Source organism: Macaca mulatta, chromosome 11 (genome assembly GCF_049350105.2).
Source record: "Macaca mulatta isolate MMU2019108-1 chromosome 11, T2T-MMU8v2.0, whole genome shotgun sequence".
Lineage (NCBI taxonomy): Eukaryota > Metazoa > Chordata > Mammalia > Primates > Cercopithecidae > Macaca > Macaca mulatta.
This window is the reverse complement of record NC_133416.1, coordinates 61,636,545-61,654,975: the sequence shown is the minus strand read 5'-3', so window position 1 is coordinate 61,654,975 and position 18,431 is coordinate 61,636,545. Positions and strand designations below refer to the sequence as shown.

The following is an 18,431-nucleotide window of genomic DNA, read 5'->3' as shown; positions in this document are numbered from 1 at the left end:
CAGATAAAAAGGGGGAGTGGACTCCTGTGGAATACCTCCTTCCAGGAGTTTTCCATGGAACAGGATTCTCCCCCTAATGAAGCAGAGCTGTTTATTTAGTTTCAATCTTTAAAAACAGGTTCAAGATAAGACCCAGCACAATAGTATTTCTACTTCCAGCTATGTGATCTTAATAAGTAGGCTGTTTCTCCTGGAAAAGGTAGTATATTGAGGAAAAAATACACCTATATGTCCCCTAATTCCAGTCATTTATGTTTGTATATCAGTACCTCACAACAACGTTATTTTAAAGAAGTCATATTACTGAAAAATACAAAACACTTTTTGATTTTATTTATTTTGGTGATGACAAAACAAAACTGTCTATACTACACTTAGAACCTAGAACTCCTACCTAGTTTAGGAAAAACAAGTAATGTGGGTTTCATTGCAAAGAGCTACTCGAATACAACTCAATTAAATAGAAATTAATTTATTCATGAGGCACAGTGGCTCATGCCTGTAATGCCAGCACTTTGGGAGGCCAAGGTGGGCAGATCACTTGAGGCCAGGAGTTTGAGACCTAACGAAACCTGATCTCTACTAAAAATGACAAAAAGCCAGCCATGAGGATGTGTGCCTGTGGTCCCAGCTACTCAGGAGGCTGAGGCATGAGCATTGCTTGAACCCAGGAGCTGGAGGTTGCAGTGAGCCAAGATCGCACTGCTGCACTTCAGCTTGGGCAACAGAGTGAGACTCTGTCTCAAAAAAGGAAAAAAAAGAAAATACTTTGTGCTTCTTAAATATTTAAAGGGTCAAGGTAAGCTAGCATCTGTCATTCATGAAAAACATGTTGTTATTTTAGGAGGACATCTCTTTGCTCATGACTACTAGGACATAGTCACAAAACATCTGATCTTTTGGAGTGTGAGGAGCACTCACTACAGGAGAATGCCTGCCTGTGTTAATTTTGTTTGTTAGCTCACCAAATAGTTCTGTTTCTTTTTTTTTTTTTTTTTTTCTTTTTCTTTTTGAGATGTAGTCTTGCTCTGTCTCCAGGCTAGAGTGCAGTGGCGCAGTCTCGGCTCACTGCAACCTCCAACTCCCTGGTTCAAGCGATTCTCCTGCCTCAGCCTCCTGAGTAGCTGGGATTACAGGCACACGCCACCACGCCCAGCTAATTGTTATATTTTTAGTAGAAACAGGGTTTCACCATGTTGGCCAGGATGGTCTCGATCTCCCGACCTCATGATCCACCCACCTCGGCCTCCCAAAGTGCTGGGATTACAGGCTTGAGCCACCGTGCCCGGCCAGTTCTCTTTCTTTAGTAAACTAATGATTAAAGCCACCAAATTGGTCACAAGCTTTTAAGGCCTAGGATTCACTAGTCTGGATTTAGTTGGCTGGAAATTTTTGGAGATTCCCAAAAACTAGTAAAAAGGAATGGTTCTTAGGCCGGATGCAGTGGCACACACCTGTAATCCCAGCACTTTGGGAGGCCAAGGCGCCAGTGGATCACTTGAGGTCAGGAGTTCGAGACCAGCCTGACCAACATGGCAAAACCCTGTGTCTACTAAAAATACAAAAAAATTAGCCAAGTGTGGTGGCGGGTGCCTGTAATCCCAGCTACTTGGGAGGCTGAAGAAGGAGAATCACTTGAACCCAGGAGGCAGAGATTGCAATGAGCCTAGATGGCGCCACTGCACTCCAGCCTGGGCAACAGAGCAAGACTCCTGTCTTAAAAAAAAAAAAAAAAAGAAGAAGAAGAAGAAGAAAAAAAGAAATGGTTCTTGGGAGGGAAAGAGGGAAAGCTTGCTTATCTTTGGGACCTTCTTTTTCAGAGGATACCCTTCTTTGGGATGTGAACAATGGAAGGCAAACAGTTGAATATTCTGCCTCAGTTTCAGCTAAAGTCAAGTGTTATGGTTAAAGGTTAAATGCAGAGGCATTTCAAAAGCTTAGCCAGAGATCTAAGCTTTGAGTCCTGCATTTTAGCCTCCTCCAGGGTTTCCATACTCTACCCAAGGAGAGGATTTGCTTTTTGGAAGATTGCCTTTCTCCGTAGGGGTTCTACAAGTACCATTGTGATTTGCAAATGCTCTCACCAGGAAAAAACAAATGTAGGTGATAAGTGATGCTTAACTCTCCTGGTAGTTGTACCTGAGCTAAATAAGGAGAGTATTTGAACTTAATTTCAAATAATGCCCTTTCATTGGTGAGGCAGTAGCTGCTTGTGTTTGTCTCTCAGACAAAATGTACAGTATATACTATACTGGCATTCTTGTATTCCTTTAGTTGTACTTTTCACAATTCATATTAAACTCCAAAATAGGCAAAAACTGAGAAGATAACATTATACTTATTTTTACCATTTTTAAAGAGGCAGGTTGTAAAAAAGCAATTTATATACTGTATTTTAAATGATTGGATTGGCCTTAGAAAGAAGAGACATCTAAGAAAATACGCATTTTCATGTGACAGTTCAGTGGGTAGAATAAGGAAAAACTACCTAAATTTCATGCAAAAATACTATAACAACTGCTCATTCTTTTGACCACTGTCTTCCTGATACTGTTAAGGTTCAGGACATATTTACATCCTACTCTACAGTGTTGGCCTCTTCAGAGATCACTGAAAACACACTAACCTGTTACCTCATACTACCCCTCAGCTGACTTTCCATTCCAGTCACACTAAGGTCTGATAAATGCAAACCTGGGTATGAACAGGGCATTTGCCTTTTACACAGCAATTCACTGCCTGATCCAACTCATTTAACTCATAAACTTGTTAACAGTTCAGACAAAAATGAAATATAAGATTGTTTGTAGCTAGGAAGAACAGCATCCTAAACAGTAACCCAAAGAACAGCTATTTGGTCAACAGATTTGCATTTGTATTTACCTTAAAGACTGTTTTATATGAAACTAAAATAGTGTAAGAGACTTGGAGGAAACCTGTAAAAGACAAGTTTAGTTGTTTTATATATGTAAGGAGGAAATCAGGTTTATTGAAAACCACTGCTTATGAACCCGACCATGCCTCTTAATTTTTATTAAAATACTTGTCTCTGAAATAAAGTTTTTTCAAGTTTGTCTGTTTCAGTTCTGTTGCCTCAGACCAGCATCCTGAATCCCCTTGACCCCCGCTATTCTACTGTCTCTGCTTCACCAATTCCCAAGTTAAGTGAAGCCCACCACATTTTACTCTATTCCTTCTAGGTTACCAAATATGGTTACAGAAAATCATGTGTTTTCACTGGACAGGGTCCGGGGCTTAGATTTAGCTCCTTCTGTTGGTTTTCTCTAGAGTAGATCTTTATAGTAGAGATGCAAGTTGAAAGGAATTGAAAGTCTTCTTGAAATTAGAAGCTCCGTTGAGATATCCTTTTGTTGAACTGCAGATTTCAACAAAGGAGTCTGTTTTAGCTTTATAAAACCCTGCAAAAATAAGCATTCACATGGTTCCCACCAGGTATGTAAATTTGATATCCACCTATTGTATCCCATATAGAGCTGAAAGGGGCTGGGCGTGGTGGCTCATGCCTGTAATCCCAGCACTTTGGGAGGCTGAGGCGGGTGGATCACTTGAGGTCAGGAGTTCCAGACCAGCCTGGCCAACATGGCGAAACCCTGTCTCTACTAAAAATACAAAAATTAGCCATGGTGGTGCACGCCTGTGATCCCAGCTACTCGGGAGGCTGAGGCAGGAAAATTGCTGGAACCCAGGAGATGAAGATTACAGTGAGCTGAGGTCGCACCACTGCACTCCAGCCTGGGCAACCGGGCAAGACTCTGTCTCAAAAAAAAAAAAAAAAAAAAAGGCCGGGCACGGTGGCTCACACCTGTAATCCCAGCCCTTTGGGAGACCGCGGCGGGCGGATCACGAGGTCAGGAGATGGAGACCATCCTGGCTAACATGGTGAAATCCCATCTCCACTAAAAATACAAAAAATTAGCAGGGCGTGGTGTCAGGCGCCTGTAGTCCTAGCTACTCGTAGTCCGAGCTACTCGGGAGGCTGAGGCAGGAGAATGGCGTGAACCTGGGAGGTGGAGCTTGCCGTGAGTCACTGCACCCCAGCCTGGGAGACAGAGCCAGACTCTGTCTCAAAAAAAAAAAGAAAAAAAAAAACCAAAAAACTGAAAGGGAGCTTAGAGAGTACCTGATCCAAAGCTTCATCTTACATATGAAGAAATAGGCCCTATACAAGTGTGAAACACGACGGTTTTTTAAAAGAGAACAATAAACACAAAGTTCAAGATAGTGGTAATCCCTAGGGAAGAGGCCAGGATGAGGGGAGCAGGAAGAAACACAGGGTAAGTTGGATGGTTTCTTGGTGTTTATTATGCTTCACAAGTGTGTATTAAATACTATATAATTTTTAAACATTTAATAATTGTTAAAAGAGTTGCAAAGTTCTTACTGTAGGCAAGTTACTGTTCTTACTTAGCATTTTATGTATTTTAGCCCAGGAGGGGAAAAAAAAAACAGGCCCTGAAAATCTGATCCTTGCTGAGGATGCACAGCTTGTTAGTAGTGACCTGTGACCATAACCTGGGACTTATGATTTCTAATTTACTGCTTTTATACCATTCTTCCCTAAATGTCGATTCTACACTCAACCTCTCATTCTCTCAGGCTATGACTTTCCTCTTGAACTCATTTCCATGTCTGCCAGTTTAGACTGCATGATCCATTACTTCAGTAGCCTAAACCAGCATCCTTAACCCCTGCTGCCTCTGCTTTACCAATTCCCAAGTGAGTGAAGCCCACAATCTTTTACTCTATTCCTTCTAGGTTATCAAGCGTAGTTACAGAAAATCATGTAACTGTGCCATGTAACTCCACTGCAGATACAGATTTCTAAACTCAGGCACTCATTCCTGTTTGACTTTCAGATTTACCTGGTGACTGTTGCAGCCCTTTTACTATTCTGAAGTTAGTAGTCCCTACTTCCATCCTCCACTATCAGCAGATGACATTGACTTTGCCTCCAACTTTTTTGAACTCCTGGGCTCAAGCCGTCCTCTCAGGTAGCTAGAGCTACAGGTGTGTGCCACACACTCAGCTAATTTAAAAAAAAAAAAAATTTTAGAGATGTGGTCTTACTATATTGCCCAGGCTGGTCTCAAACTCCTGGCCTCAAATGATCCTCAACGTTAACCTCCCAAAGCACTGGGATTACAGGCATGAGCCACCACACCTGGTCTTGACTTCCTTGAGAAGGTACTGGTCATTAAACTTAACTTACTCTTTAACTCTTACAGCACTTCTTTTTCCTTTATCTCATAAGTATACTTCTGACTGGGCATGGTTGCTCACGCCTGTAATCCTAGCACTTTGGGAGGCCAAGGCAGGCGGATCACTTGAGGTCAGGAGTTCGAGACCAGCCTGGCCAACATGGTGAGACCCCATCTCTTCTAAAAATACAAAAAATTAGCCAGGCATGGTGGTGTACGCCTGTAATCCCAGCTATTCGGGAGGGTGAGGCAGGAGAATTGCTTGAACCCAGGAGGCCGAGGTTGCAGTGAGCCGAGATGGTGCCACTGCACTCCAGCCTGGGCAACAGAGCAAGGCTCTGTCTCAAAAAAAAGTATACTTCCTCTACAAGGCTAACTTTATCTGCGTACCTTGTACTATATCACATTGTATTATCTATTGCTACATAACAAATTTCCCCAAAACATAGTGTATTAAAACAATAATAAACATTACTCTCATAATGTCTTTGGATAAGGAATTTGGGAGTTACTTAGCTGAGTAATCCTGGTTTGGGGTCTTTCATGTAGATGCAGTCAAGAGTCAGCCAGGACTGGGCACAGTGGCTCACTCCTGTAATCGCACATCCCAGCACTTTGGGAGGCCAAGGCGGGCAGATCACTTGAGGTCAGGAGTTTGAGAGTAGCCTAGCCAAATGGTGAGACCCCGTTTCTCCTAAAAATATAAAAACTGGCCAGGCATAGTGGCATGCACCTGTAATTCCAGCCACTTGGGAGGCTGAGGCAGAAGAATTGCTTGAATCCCGGAGGTGGAAGTTGCAGTGAGCTGAAATCATACCACTGCACTCCAGCCTGGGCAACAGAGCAAGACTCTGTCTAAAAAAACAGAGTCAGCCAAGGCTGCCATTTCTGAAGACTTGACTGAGGTGGGATGATTTGTTTCTTGAGTGACTCACTTACATACCTGAAAAGTCAGGGCCTCAGTTGCCCCCCACGTGGGACTCTACAAAGCCTGCGAGTATCCTTACAACATGTCAACTGACTTCCCCCATGGTGAGCAATCTAAGAGCAAGGTGGAAGCCGTAAATTCTTTTATGACCTAACTTCAGAAGTCATACTACATCATTTCCACAATATGCTTTTGGTTACACTGGTGAGCCCTTTTCAGTGTGGAAGGGGACTTTACAGGAACATGAATACCAGGAGGCAAGAATCAATGGGGGGCTGTCTTGAATGCAGTCTGCTACACTGAGCTGCTCCTATCCTCCAATGTCTTCCATAAGTCAATTCCTCTCTGCTCATTATCTTTTATTTTTCTTTGAGATAGGGCCACACTCTGTCACCCAGGCTGGAATGCAAGAGTGCTATCATACATCCCTGCAACCTCGAACTCCTGGACTCAAGTAGTCTTCCCACCTTACCTTCCACGAGTGCTCTTTCTTTTTTTTTTTTTTTTTTTTTTTTTTTTTTTTTTTTTTTTTGGTAGAGATGGGATCTCACTATGTTGCCCAGGCTGGTCTCAAACTCCTGGCCTCACGTGATCCTCCCATCTCAGCCTCCCAGAGTGTTGGGATTACAGGCGGTGAGCCACCATATCTAGCCCTCTTCTCTTTAAATTAACTCTACTCTTTCCTTAACTCTTTCAGGTGTGAAAATGTTTATGTTTTTTTTTTTTAATGTATACCTTGTTCTCCATATTAATCAGCATTTGGTTGCAGAGAACAGAATCCATTCTAGCTAGATTAAGCAGTAAAGGACTTATTACTAGGGCATTAAATGGATGGATCACAGAATTCTGAGGCAGGCTGAAGAAACAAACTCTAGACTGGACTTCCAGAAATGATTCCTAAAGACTGCTAAGGGAGGCCAGTCATGGTGGCTCACACCTGTAATGCCAGCACTTTGGGAGGCCAAGGTGGGCTTGCTTGAGCCCAGGAGTTGGAGACTAGCCTGGACAACATGGTGAAACCCTGTCTCCACTAAAAATACAAAAATTAGCTGGGGTATGGTGGCATGCACCCGCAGTCCCAGCTACTCAAGAGGCTGAAATGGGAGGATTGCTTGAGCTCAGGAGACAGGTTGCAGTAAGCTGAGATCTTACTACTGCACTCCAGCCTGGGCGAGAGAGTGAGACCCTGCCTCAAAAAAGAAACTGCTAATCAGGCCGGGCACAGTGTCTCACGCCTGTAATCCCAGCACTTTGGGAGGCTGAGGCAGGTGAATCACCTGAGGTCAGGAGTTCAAGACCAACCTGACCAACACGGTGAAGCCCCATCTCTACTAAAGATACACAAAAATTATCCAGGTGTGGTGGTGGGTAGCCTCCAGCTACTCAGGAGGCTGAGACACGAGAATCGCTTGAACCCAAGAGGTGGAGGTTGCAGTGAGCTGCACTCCAGCCTGGATGACAGAGTGAAACTCCGTCTCAAAAAAAAAAAAAAAAAAAAAAAGACTGCTAAAGGAGCTGCTACCACTTCTACTATATTTAGGAAGCTTCTACTACATTCAAGAAGCTTCTACAGTAGTTAGGAAGCTGCTATTGCTGCTGCTAGTCCAAGAAGTATACCACCTCTGCCACTGTCAGCATCCCTAAATGGATGCCCTGCACCCTGTCTTAACTCCTGCTGGCTTCAGAATCCAAGTGAAATACTAGTGCATCTGATTAGCAGAACTTAATTCAGAAGTGATTTAACATAGCTAGCTAGAAGAGAATGTGGGAAATTTAGTCTTTAGCTTTCCAGCTTCTGCACACTAGAAGAGTGTGCATGCTGACCACATACATAAAATCCTTCACACTCCCACTGAAGCAATTATGACTTCAGTGCCAAGTTTTTTGAGAGTTTTCTATACCTGGTCTTAAATTCCCACTTACTCCTTGATCCACTGCAATCTGGCCACCCTGTTACCATCATCACCACTCGATCCCCTATTTGCAGGACCAGTGGTCCATTTTAGTCCTGCTCCCTGAAGCATTCAAGCAGTAGCAGGTTGTTTCTTGTGATGCTTGTGATAGTAGTCATATCAATGTTGTTCATGAAAGAATTAGTTGCGGCACTGGGCGCAGTGGCTCACGCCTGTAATCCCAGCACTTTGGGAGGCCGAGGCGGGTGGAGCACTTGAGGTCAGGAGTTCGAGACCTGCCTGGCCAACATGGTGAAACCCCGTCTCTACTAAAAAGTGCAAAAATTAGCCAGGCATGATGGTGCCTGTCTATAATCCCAGCTACTCGAGAGGCTGAGAAAGGAAAATCACTTGAACCCAGGAGGCGAAAGTTGCGATGAGCTGAGATCACGCAACTGCACTCCAGCCTGGGCGACAGAGTGAGGAGATCAGTCTCAAAAAAAAAGAACTACTTAGAGCCATTTTCCTCAAAGGGGCCTTGGACTTGAAGGCACTTAGAGCTTCAGCTGTCACCTAGACTTGCCTTTCCTTGTACATGACTAATCCAGATTAATGATGTTACTGTTCACTCAGTCTTTTCAGAATTCCCTCACATTCAATTAGCCACCAAATCCTGGCATTTAAATACCAGAGATGACTTCAGAAACCAGCCAGTTCTTTGCCTCTCCATCACCACTACTCTATTTCAGATCATCACCTTTGCCTGAACTATTGCAGCAACTAATCTTTCAGCTACTAGGTTTTCCTCACTCAGTTTATCTTCCACCTGCCATAGCACAACTTTCATAATATTTAATTGTTCTTAATGTACCCAGTAATAGTAAATAGCAGGCCAGGCATGGTGGCTCTTGTTGGTAATCCCAACACTTTGGGAGGCTGAAGCAGGAGGATCACTTGAGCCCAGGAGTTCACGACCAACCTGGGCAACATAAAGAGACCTTGTCTCTACTAAAAATTAAAAAAATTAGCCAAGCATAGTGGCAAGTACCTGTAGTCCCAGCTACTTGGAAGACTGAGGCGGGAGGATGGCTTGACCTTCAGTAGTTAGAAGCTACAATGAGCTATGTTCACACCATTGCACTCCAGCATGGGAACAGAGTGAGGCCCTGGCAAAAAAAAAAAAAAGAAAAAAAGAGTAATAGCAAAGGCTTATGAGCACTTGGTATGCACCAAGTACTATACAATGTACTTTATATGCATGTCACATTTAATTCCACATAATCTTAATAAAGTGGATACTGTGCTTACAAGTAGAGATACAAGTCCTTCCTTGATAAATAAGGAAGCTGAAGGTCCTCAAACTTACAAGATTTGACCAGAGTTGTTTAGTTACTATATGGGGAAACCAGAATGGGAGTCATGTCTGCTACCCCTAAAGGCAGCACTTTTAACCCCACTGTATTTTATGATTGCTACAGCCTCATCTCTCCCCATCCTATTCAGAGTCTAGCCATGGCGAACTCACCATCTTTCTAATACATTGTGGTCTTTAATAACCATACCTCAGCACATCTTGTTTCCTGAAATGCACTTGTTCCCTCCCCTTCCCAATGCCTTTCTGCTTAGCATATTCCTATTCCACCTTCAATTCCAACTTAAATGTTACCTCTGGGGTAATTTTTCCAAGTTCCCTGTTCTATGCTCCTATTCTTCCCCATTCATACTTTTTTTTTTTCTTTTTTTTTTTTTTGAGACGGAGTCTTGCTCTGTCGCCCAGGCTGGAGTGCAGTGGCGCAATCTCGGCTCACTGCAAGCTCCACCTCCCGAGTTCACGCCATTCTCCTGCCTCAGCCTCCCGAGTAGCTGGGACTACAGGCACCTGCCACCACGCCTGGCTAATTTTTTGTACTTTTAGTAGAGACAGGGTTTCACTGTGTTAGCCAGGATGGTCTTAATCTCCTGACCTCATGATCAAAGTGCTGGGATTACAGGCGTGAGCCTTGGCCTCCCAAAGTGCTGAGATTACAGGCCTGAGCCACTGCACCCAGCCCATTCATACTTTTTAAAATATACTTACTGAGTTGTGTGGTAATTAGCTTCTTAATGCTTGTATCTTTCAGGGTTTAGAAGGAAACAGAAACCACTCTTGATATTTTAAGCAGAAAGGGAATTTAATATAGAAAATTAGGTGCTTACAAAATCATCTGAATAGGCCGGGCGCGGTGGCTCAAGCCTGTAATCCCAGCACTTTGGGAGGCCAAGACGGGCGGATCACAAGGTCAGGAGATCAAGACCATCCTGGCTGACACAGTGAAACCCCGTCTCTACTAAAAAATACAAAAAAAAACTAGCCGGGCGAGGTGGCGGGCGCCTGTAGTCCCAGCTACTCGGGAGGCTGAGGCAGGAGAATGGCGTGAACCCGGGAGGCGGAGCTTGCAGTGAGCCAAGATCACGCCACTGCACTCCAGCCTGGGCGGCAGAGCGAGACTCTGTCTCAAAAAAAAAAAAAAAAAAAAAAAAATCATCTGAATAGCTGAAGGAGCAGGCTCTAGGTGGGACTGCTAGGAATGACTCTCAGAACACTACCGAACTGACTCACCAAAGGAGCTACAGCCTCTGATGACCACTGGAACACTAAGTGTGAGAAGATAGCACCACAGCTACAATCTAGAAATCAGGAAACTGCCACACAGTCCAACAACATATGTAATATCAGACTTTTTATAGAGCTAGTGACTAATGCAAACATCCAAGTGCGTGGTCCACAGAAGGGAGAATAAAGGAAACTGGATAATCAGTACCCGGAGCATTGAGCGTTTGCTGTAGGGTGTGTCGGGGTTTTTGAATGCTTACTTTTATAATAAGATTGAGGTAAGTCTTTTTTTTTTTTTTTGAAGGAAATTAGTTATTTTCAAAGCTCAGAGAAATATGTACCATATGCCAAACCACCCCCCACCCTCACCCCCCCCAAAAAAAAACTGTTACTATAGTAGTTGAGTACTAAGTAGACAGGCAAACCTACTTGACAAAAGTGGTTATACCCAGGCACAGTGGTTCAAGCCTGTAATCACAACCCTTTGGGTGGCCGAGGTGGGAGAATCACTTGAGGCCAGGAATTCAAGACCAGCCTCAGTGACATAGCGAGACCGTCTCCACAAGAAAAATAAAATTAAATTAAAAAATTAGCCAGGCATGGTGGCATTTGCCTGTAGTCCCAGCTACAGACTGAGGCGGGAGGATCCCTAGAGCCCAGGAGTTTCAGGCTGCAGTGAGCTCTAATTGGACTATTGCACTCCAGCCTGGCCAACAGAATGAGACCCTGTCTCAAAAAAAGTGATTATGAAAGCAGTTGAGAGGTAACATTGAACTAGGAGTCAAACATATTTAGTCTAAGATGAGCCCTGTGACCTTGGAAATGTCAGTTAAACATTCTGTGCCTTAATCCTCTCTTCTATAAAGTGAACAAATTGAACTAGATGACCTCTAAGGTTCAGTCCAACAATAAAATTTCATGTTTTTTAGTTATTCAATTGAAAAAGTATTTTTATAATGAAAAGGAAAATTATGCAACCATTTCTAGGGCTTGCTTTACTTTTGATCATTCTGTAAAATTTTCCTGTCAACCTTAAAATATTCTCTGAGGCCATCCAGATGAGGTGAGAGAAGCAGTGGGAGGAGAAAGTAACCTAGAAAAGGAAGGTTTTTTTCCCTGACTATATTGAATCAAATGTAGTTTTTTTAAACACAAGGAGCAGCTTTGGAGTTCCCTAATTTCCCAGTTGGGTGTTTTAGTTAATATGTCCCCAGAAGTTAAGCAGGGAAAAAATTCTTCAAAGAACCATCACTGATTCTAGGAGCTGGAAGGGCTCATCACAACCTCAAAAGCTAGGCTTGTTTAAAAAAAAAAAAAAAAAAAAGTACATTGAAAGTGTCCTCTAGGCTATGTTAGCTGGGCCAGAGATTAAATGGAGCTTTCTGCTAAGTCCCTGCAACCTCCTCTGGGCTATTTGAGGTACTTGCTGAGTTCTTTGCCCTAATTTCTTTTTTTCCTTCAAGACTTGCCCTTCATTCTCTTGCTTCTCCGATGCGAACTGCTTTTCAGAACATTTTCAGACAAACCTTCAGATGTTAGCCGAGGGACAGTTTGCCATTACTGTTTTGTTGTTGTTATTTCCCCAAAAATAGAGAAGACCCAGCAGTGACTGGTGCTGTCTTCAGAGGATGCTGTGGTATTACATAGCCCTTGATTTCTCCCCCTGCCAATATGCTTTCTTATTGTGCTTCAAAGCTTGTTTACTAACTCCAGCTTAGTCCCTTGACTCTCCTCCCTTACCCTGCCCCCTGCATTGTGCATTTCAAAAGGTGGAAAAAAATAACAGCTGCTTCTCAGCCCTCTCCTTTGAAGAACTGCAGAATCACCAGGGCTAACATGTCAAATTGTACAGCCTTCACCAAACCTTTGCACAGAGATGTTTCAGGTTAGGAGAAAGAAAAAAAAAATTTAACATAATAGCCTCTTTTCTGAGGGCTTTTAACAAACAGGCCCCAGGGCTACCTCTCCTTGCCGCAGAATATATAAATAAATAAGTGAATGAGCAGGGTTTAGTTCTTAGCCAAGGATGATACAAACCCCAATGTTATATCTGTTGCTACATGGAGCCAATTAAATGAGATGGACACATGAAGGTTTGTTTTAGTTACAGCCCTACCCTGATACCATTCATAATCAAAGGCAGTGTTTCCCAAAGCATAGTTCAACTGTCACCTACATCACAATTATTTTAGAGCCTTGTTTTAAAATGCAGATTCCTAGACTTTTGTCCAGATTTCCTGAATCAGAGTATCCGGAAGCAGCATACAGGAATCTATTTTTAGCAATACCCCTTATATTAATTTGTATGCACAACAGTTTCTGAAACCACATGTTATTGAATGAAGGCTTTTAGGAATATATAAGGAAGATAAGTATGCTATTTGAATTTTTTTTTCTTTTCTTTTTTTTTTGAGACGGAGTCTCGCCCTGTTGCCCAGGCTGGAGTGCAGTGGTGCGATCTCGGCTCACTGCAAGCTCCGCCTCCCGGGTTCACGCCATTCTCCTGCCTCTGCCTCCCCAGTAGCTCGGGCTACAGGCGCCGGCCACCGCACCCGGCTAATTTTTTTTTTTTTTTTTTTTTTTTTTTTTAGTAGAGACGGGGTTTCACCATGTTAGACAGGATGGTCTCCATCTCCTGACCTTGTGATCCGCCCACCTCGGCCTCCCAAAGTGCTGGGATTACAGGCATGAGCCACCGCGCCCGGCCTACTATTTGAATTTTTAAGGACTCAAGTTCTTTAAAAATCTACACACAAATCACAAAGTAAATAGTGTGGGGACTGGGTGCAGTGGCTCATTCCTGTAATCCCAGCACTTTGGAAGGCCAAGGCGGGTGGATCACTTAAGGTCAGGAGTTCAAGACCAGCCTGGCCAACATGGTGAAACCCTGTTTCTACTAAAAATACAAAAATTAGCTGGGCGTGGTGGCGGGCGCCTGTAATCCCAGCTACTCAGGAGGCTGACTCAGGAGAATCACTTGAGTACAGGAGGCAGAAGTTGCAGTGAGCTGAAATCACGCCACTGTACTCTAGCCTGGGTGTCAAAGCAAGACTTTGTCTCAAAATAAAAATAAAAGCATAGTAGTGATTAAGAACATAAAGAAAATAAAAGTATAGTATTTATGTCATAAGATAATTTAAAGATATAAGTGGGAAAAATGCATTAAAGTTTTTAAGAGTTTTAACAGTAAACACTCAATACATTTTAGCTATAATGAATAAACTGAAGATACATAATACAGAAATGACATGAACTGTATGTAGCATAAGATGATCCCCAACATTGTCTTAATTCCTTCATGATTCCTTCCCTTTAAACAAAAATTTGAAAGATATTTAAAGGGCATGTTTTAAGTGAAAACCAGACATCCAAAAAATAAAAAAGAAATGACTGCTTCTTACTTCACCTGGTAAGATGTTCAGCTGGAGAAGGAGAGTAAATTTCTGGATCTGATGTAAATTGTTTTCCTAGTGCTGTAACCTCCATGAATTGATATTATTGTGCAGCCTGATCAATTTTGAGGATGTGTATTGACATTGTCCCCATTTCACCAATAAAGAATTCATTTGAGAGCTGTCACTACTTATATACGACCTTGACTTCTGAAGATGTAGCCCAGGGACTTTGGTGAATAGCTAGCCCATGGTTTCAGCATGGACAAAATGATCGTTAATGGATTCTAATGGAATTGTCTTTGCTAATGAGCATAGGAAGAGAACTGCTGGTGGATGTGAAAAGAACAATAGAGCCGGGCACGGAGGCTCACGCCTGTAATCCTAGCACTTTGGGAGGCCGAGGCGGGCGGATCACAAGGTCAGGAGTTCGAGACCAGCCTGACCAATATGGTAAAACCCCATCTCTACTAAAAATACAAAAAAAAAAAAAAAAGAACAATAGCGGACACCCCTAGTCTCTCCCATATTTGAGTCAGGTGGCAGACAGAGAGACGAGTAAAAGGCAATTCTTTAAGATTGCTTTCCCCTTGCCCTAAGGCTAACAGGGACCCTATGATCTAACCCCACCTACCTGCTGTTTTCTGTCCATGGGCATAGGAGGTGAATAGAGTTTAACCAACCTATATCCAGGGCAACTGAAGCAAGGAATTGAGGCTCTTGATCCAGCGCCTGAGACGTTTTTTGTTTAGTTTTGTTTTTTGAGACAGAGTCTTGCTCTGTAGCCCAGGCTGGAGTACAATGGTGTAATCTCGGCTCACTGCAACCTCCGCCTCCCAGGTTCAAGCAATTCTCCCTCAGCCTCCAGAGTAGCTGGGATTACAGGTGCACGCCGCCACCATGCCTGGCTAATTTTTGTATTTTTAGTAGAAAAGGGAGTTTCATCACGTTGGCCAGGCTGGTCTTGAATTCCTAATCTCAGGAGATCCACCCACTTCGGCCTCCCAAAGTGCTGGGATTACAGTCATGAGCCATTGTGCCCGGCTGACAGATTTTTTTGATAGAGAAAGCAGTGTATGGCCGGGCGCGGTGGCTCAAGCCTGTAATCCCAGCACTTTGGGAGGCCGAGACGGGTGGATCACGAGGTCAGGAGATCGAGACCATCCTGGCTAACACGGTGAAACCCCGTCTCTACTAAAAATACAAAAAAATAAGCCGGGCGAGGTGGCGGGCGCCTGTAGTCCCAGCTGCTCGGGAGGCTGAGGCAGGAGAATTGCGCGAACCCGGGAGGCGGAGCTTGCAGTGAGCGGAGATCTGGCCACTGCACTCCAGCCTGGGCGACAGAGCGAGACTCCGTCTCAAAAAAAAAAGAAAAAAAAAAAAAGAGAGAAAGCAGTGTATGGGGGAAATTGTACCCAAGTCTTCCTAGTACCCAGTCTCCCTGAAAAGGCAGTCAGTCTGCCCCCATAGCTTCAACAAATTCTGAGAAGGAATGATTTAACCTTGGGATAAATGTAGAGTATTGGCCGGGCGCGGTGGCTCAAGCCTGTAATCCCAGCACTTTGGGAGGCCGAGACGGGCGGATCACGAGGTCAGGAGATCAAGACCATCCTGGCTAACACCGTGAAACCCCGTCTCTACTAAAAAATACAAAAAACTAGCCAGGCGAAGTGGCGGGTGCCTGTAGTCCCAGCTACTCGGGAGGCTGAGGCAGGAGAATGGCGTGAACCCGAGAGGAGGAGCTTGCAGTGAGCTGAGATCCGGCCACTGCACTCCAGCCTGGGCGACAGAGCAAGACTCCGTCTCAAAAAAAAAAAAAAAAAAAAAAAAAAAAACCGTAGAGTATTGATGAGGTTTTAGGCTCTATGCTAGTTCTAAAGAAAAAACTGAGACAGTGTTGTCAATCTCCTTGGTGTCCAGTAGGTGGAGATATAGTCTAAGGTTGTCTGGGACTGCAGTGGAAATTTTAGGGCATTAGGTAGCTTCCAGAGTCTTCTGAGTCTGTGGGAACGAGTAAGCAGGGTGCCTTTTCTCCTTCCCAGTCCACTCATCCTAACGCACACATACGTCACTTCTCTGCCTTCCCATTCTTAGACACTGGCCTGAGACGGAGATACATACCATGTAGGGAGGAGTGACACCAAGAACTCTACAGTGGGGGAGTGTTGGGAAGAGAGAGATCACAGAGACATTTTAAGAACTTTCCTGAAGTCCAGGTCTTGTGCTATCCAGCACAGATTCTAGGTTGGCAGTAAGGTGTCCTCCCTTCTGCCAATCTGGAAATGCCAGTATCTTAAATCCGTGGAGCGACCACCCTCCTAAAATTCTCACACATGTTCAAATCTAAAAGTGACACAAACCAGGAACTGCAGACCAGACAAGATGCACTATAGGTATTCAGCCAGCCATCTGGCATCCATGGACAACAGACATCAAGTTAATGCATGAGTGGACACCCTGCCTGCCAATGGGCACTAGGCCATGACCACCAGTTGGGTACAATCAGCCTGCCAAGGTGAAGGGCATCCCACAGCATTGTGCCTATCAGCTTCCCTGCCACAAACTGAATGGAACTCAGAACTTGAGATACCTCCTGCCATAGAGAAATAGACTCAGTTCCTCATTGAAAACAACAGGGGAAAGAGAGGCAGGGAAAGGAGGTAACGCTCTATTTTGCCTAAAAATAGTAGCGAAGTCTCTTGGTCCTATCCTTAGAAAAGAAAAGTCTGGAAATTGACCTTTCCCAACCCAGAACTGGAAGTTGGGAGTCAGTAGGAAAAAATGGAATATGATTTTATCCTAATGAGTGAAAGCAAATGTGGCATGATGGAAAGAGCTGACTTGGAATAAAGACACCTGAATTCTGTCCCACATTAGCTGTATGACCTTGGGCAAGTCATTTCCTTTCTCTGGGCCTTGTTTAAAATGAGGACATTGGGCTAGATGATATCTAGAATATTGTCCTCCTCCAACATCTGCTGTTCAGTTCTGAGAAGTAATTTACTTTGCCTTGTTAAAGGTGACCAGTCTAGCACCCACAGAACCCCATGTGACCCCAGACATAAGCTGTCTGAGCTAAGGGAACTGAGTACTAAAGCAGTGGGGAAATGACAGTTCTGAGCTCCCAATGTCCCTTTCCCACTGTTTCCCACCACTGGGGACCCACTATAGGGATTTGAATATCAGAGATGCAGATCTCCTAATCTTTTGCAGAGTGAGAAGGCTGGAGGCTCCAGTCAGCCTTGTAACGAAAACAATCTAAAACTACTATTTCAAGAAGAAAGTGATGCTCATCTGGGTAATATTCATCATATTAATATGTATCAAAGCCAGGCACAGTGGTTCATAACTGTAATCCCAGCACTTTGGAAGGCCAAGACAAGAGGATTGCTTGAGGTCGGGAATTTGAGACCAGCCTGGGCAACATAGCAAGAGCCCTGTCTCTACAAAAAGTAAAATTAGGCCGAGCGCAGTGGCTCACACATGTAATCCCAGCACTTTGGGAGGCCAAGACGAATGGATCACCTGAGGTCAGGAGTTCAAAGCCAGCCTGACCAACATGGTGAAACCCCGTCTCTACTTTAAAAAAAAAAAAAAAATCCACAAGTTAGCCAGGCATGGTGGCAGGTGCCTGTAATCTCAGCTACCCTGGAGGCTGAGGCAGGAGAATGGCTTGAACCCGGGAGGTGGAGGTTACAGTGAGCCAAGATCGTGCCATTGCACTCCAGCCTGGGAGACAAGAGTGAAACTCCATCTCAAAAAAAATAAAATAAAATAAAATAAAATTAGCCAGGTACAGTGGTACATGCCTGTAGTCCCACCTACTCAGGAGGCCTAAGTGAGAGGATGGTATGAGCCCAGGAGTTTGAGGTTGCAGTGAGCTATGATCAGGCCACTGCACTTCAGCCTGAGTAATAGAGTAAGATCCTATCTTTAAATATATGTAGATAAATTTTGGGTCTAAAGCCAATCTGTCTCTGATCTCTGCTCCACTGCCCACCCAACCCCACCACCAGCAGCAGCAGCAGCTGCTGCCCTTCCTCACTAGTCTCTTCCTGCCCCTTTATATTCACAGTGGGCTGACTGTTAGTTCTTCCTGCCTGTGCAGTTTTCACCTGGTCCCTAGTAAAGGACCTGTCCCTGAATTTATCCTGTGAAGAGAGGAATGCCTTTACTTTCCTTCCAGACATTGATTCACTTCATTTGCCCAGGTGAGTTTCCATAGGATATTGGAAACATTCCATTTACCAGAGCTTTCATACACACTCAGTCTGAAGAAAATATTCAACTTAACTACTGACAACAGAGAATTTGGGGAGATTCCAGTATGACAAGTAACAATACTCATCTGAGACCTGAGTTCTACCACTTCTCCTCACCTCCACCCTGAGAAATCTTAAATGCCCT

The 18,431-nt window shown here is 44.0% G+C and overlaps 1 long non-coding RNA gene across 2 annotated transcripts in view; it reads right to left on the bottom strand.

Moving 5' to 3' along the window:
* LOC114670863 (uncharacterized) overlaps window positions 1–18,431 on the bottom strand; it is a 106,230-nt gene that overhangs the window by 41,436 nt on the left and 46,363 nt on the right. The window contains exons 2-3 of one of the 2 annotated variants that reach the window (XR_013401150.1): window positions 9,088–9,205; window positions 3,299–3,419 (exon numbers count right to left, since the gene is read on the bottom strand). This is a non-coding gene — a long non-coding RNA (uncharacterized LOC114670863). Of the gene's footprint in view, window positions 1–3,298; window positions 3,420–9,087; window positions 9,206–18,431 lie in introns of those variants that run through there. The other variant, XR_013401149.1, reaches the window with a different exon arrangement.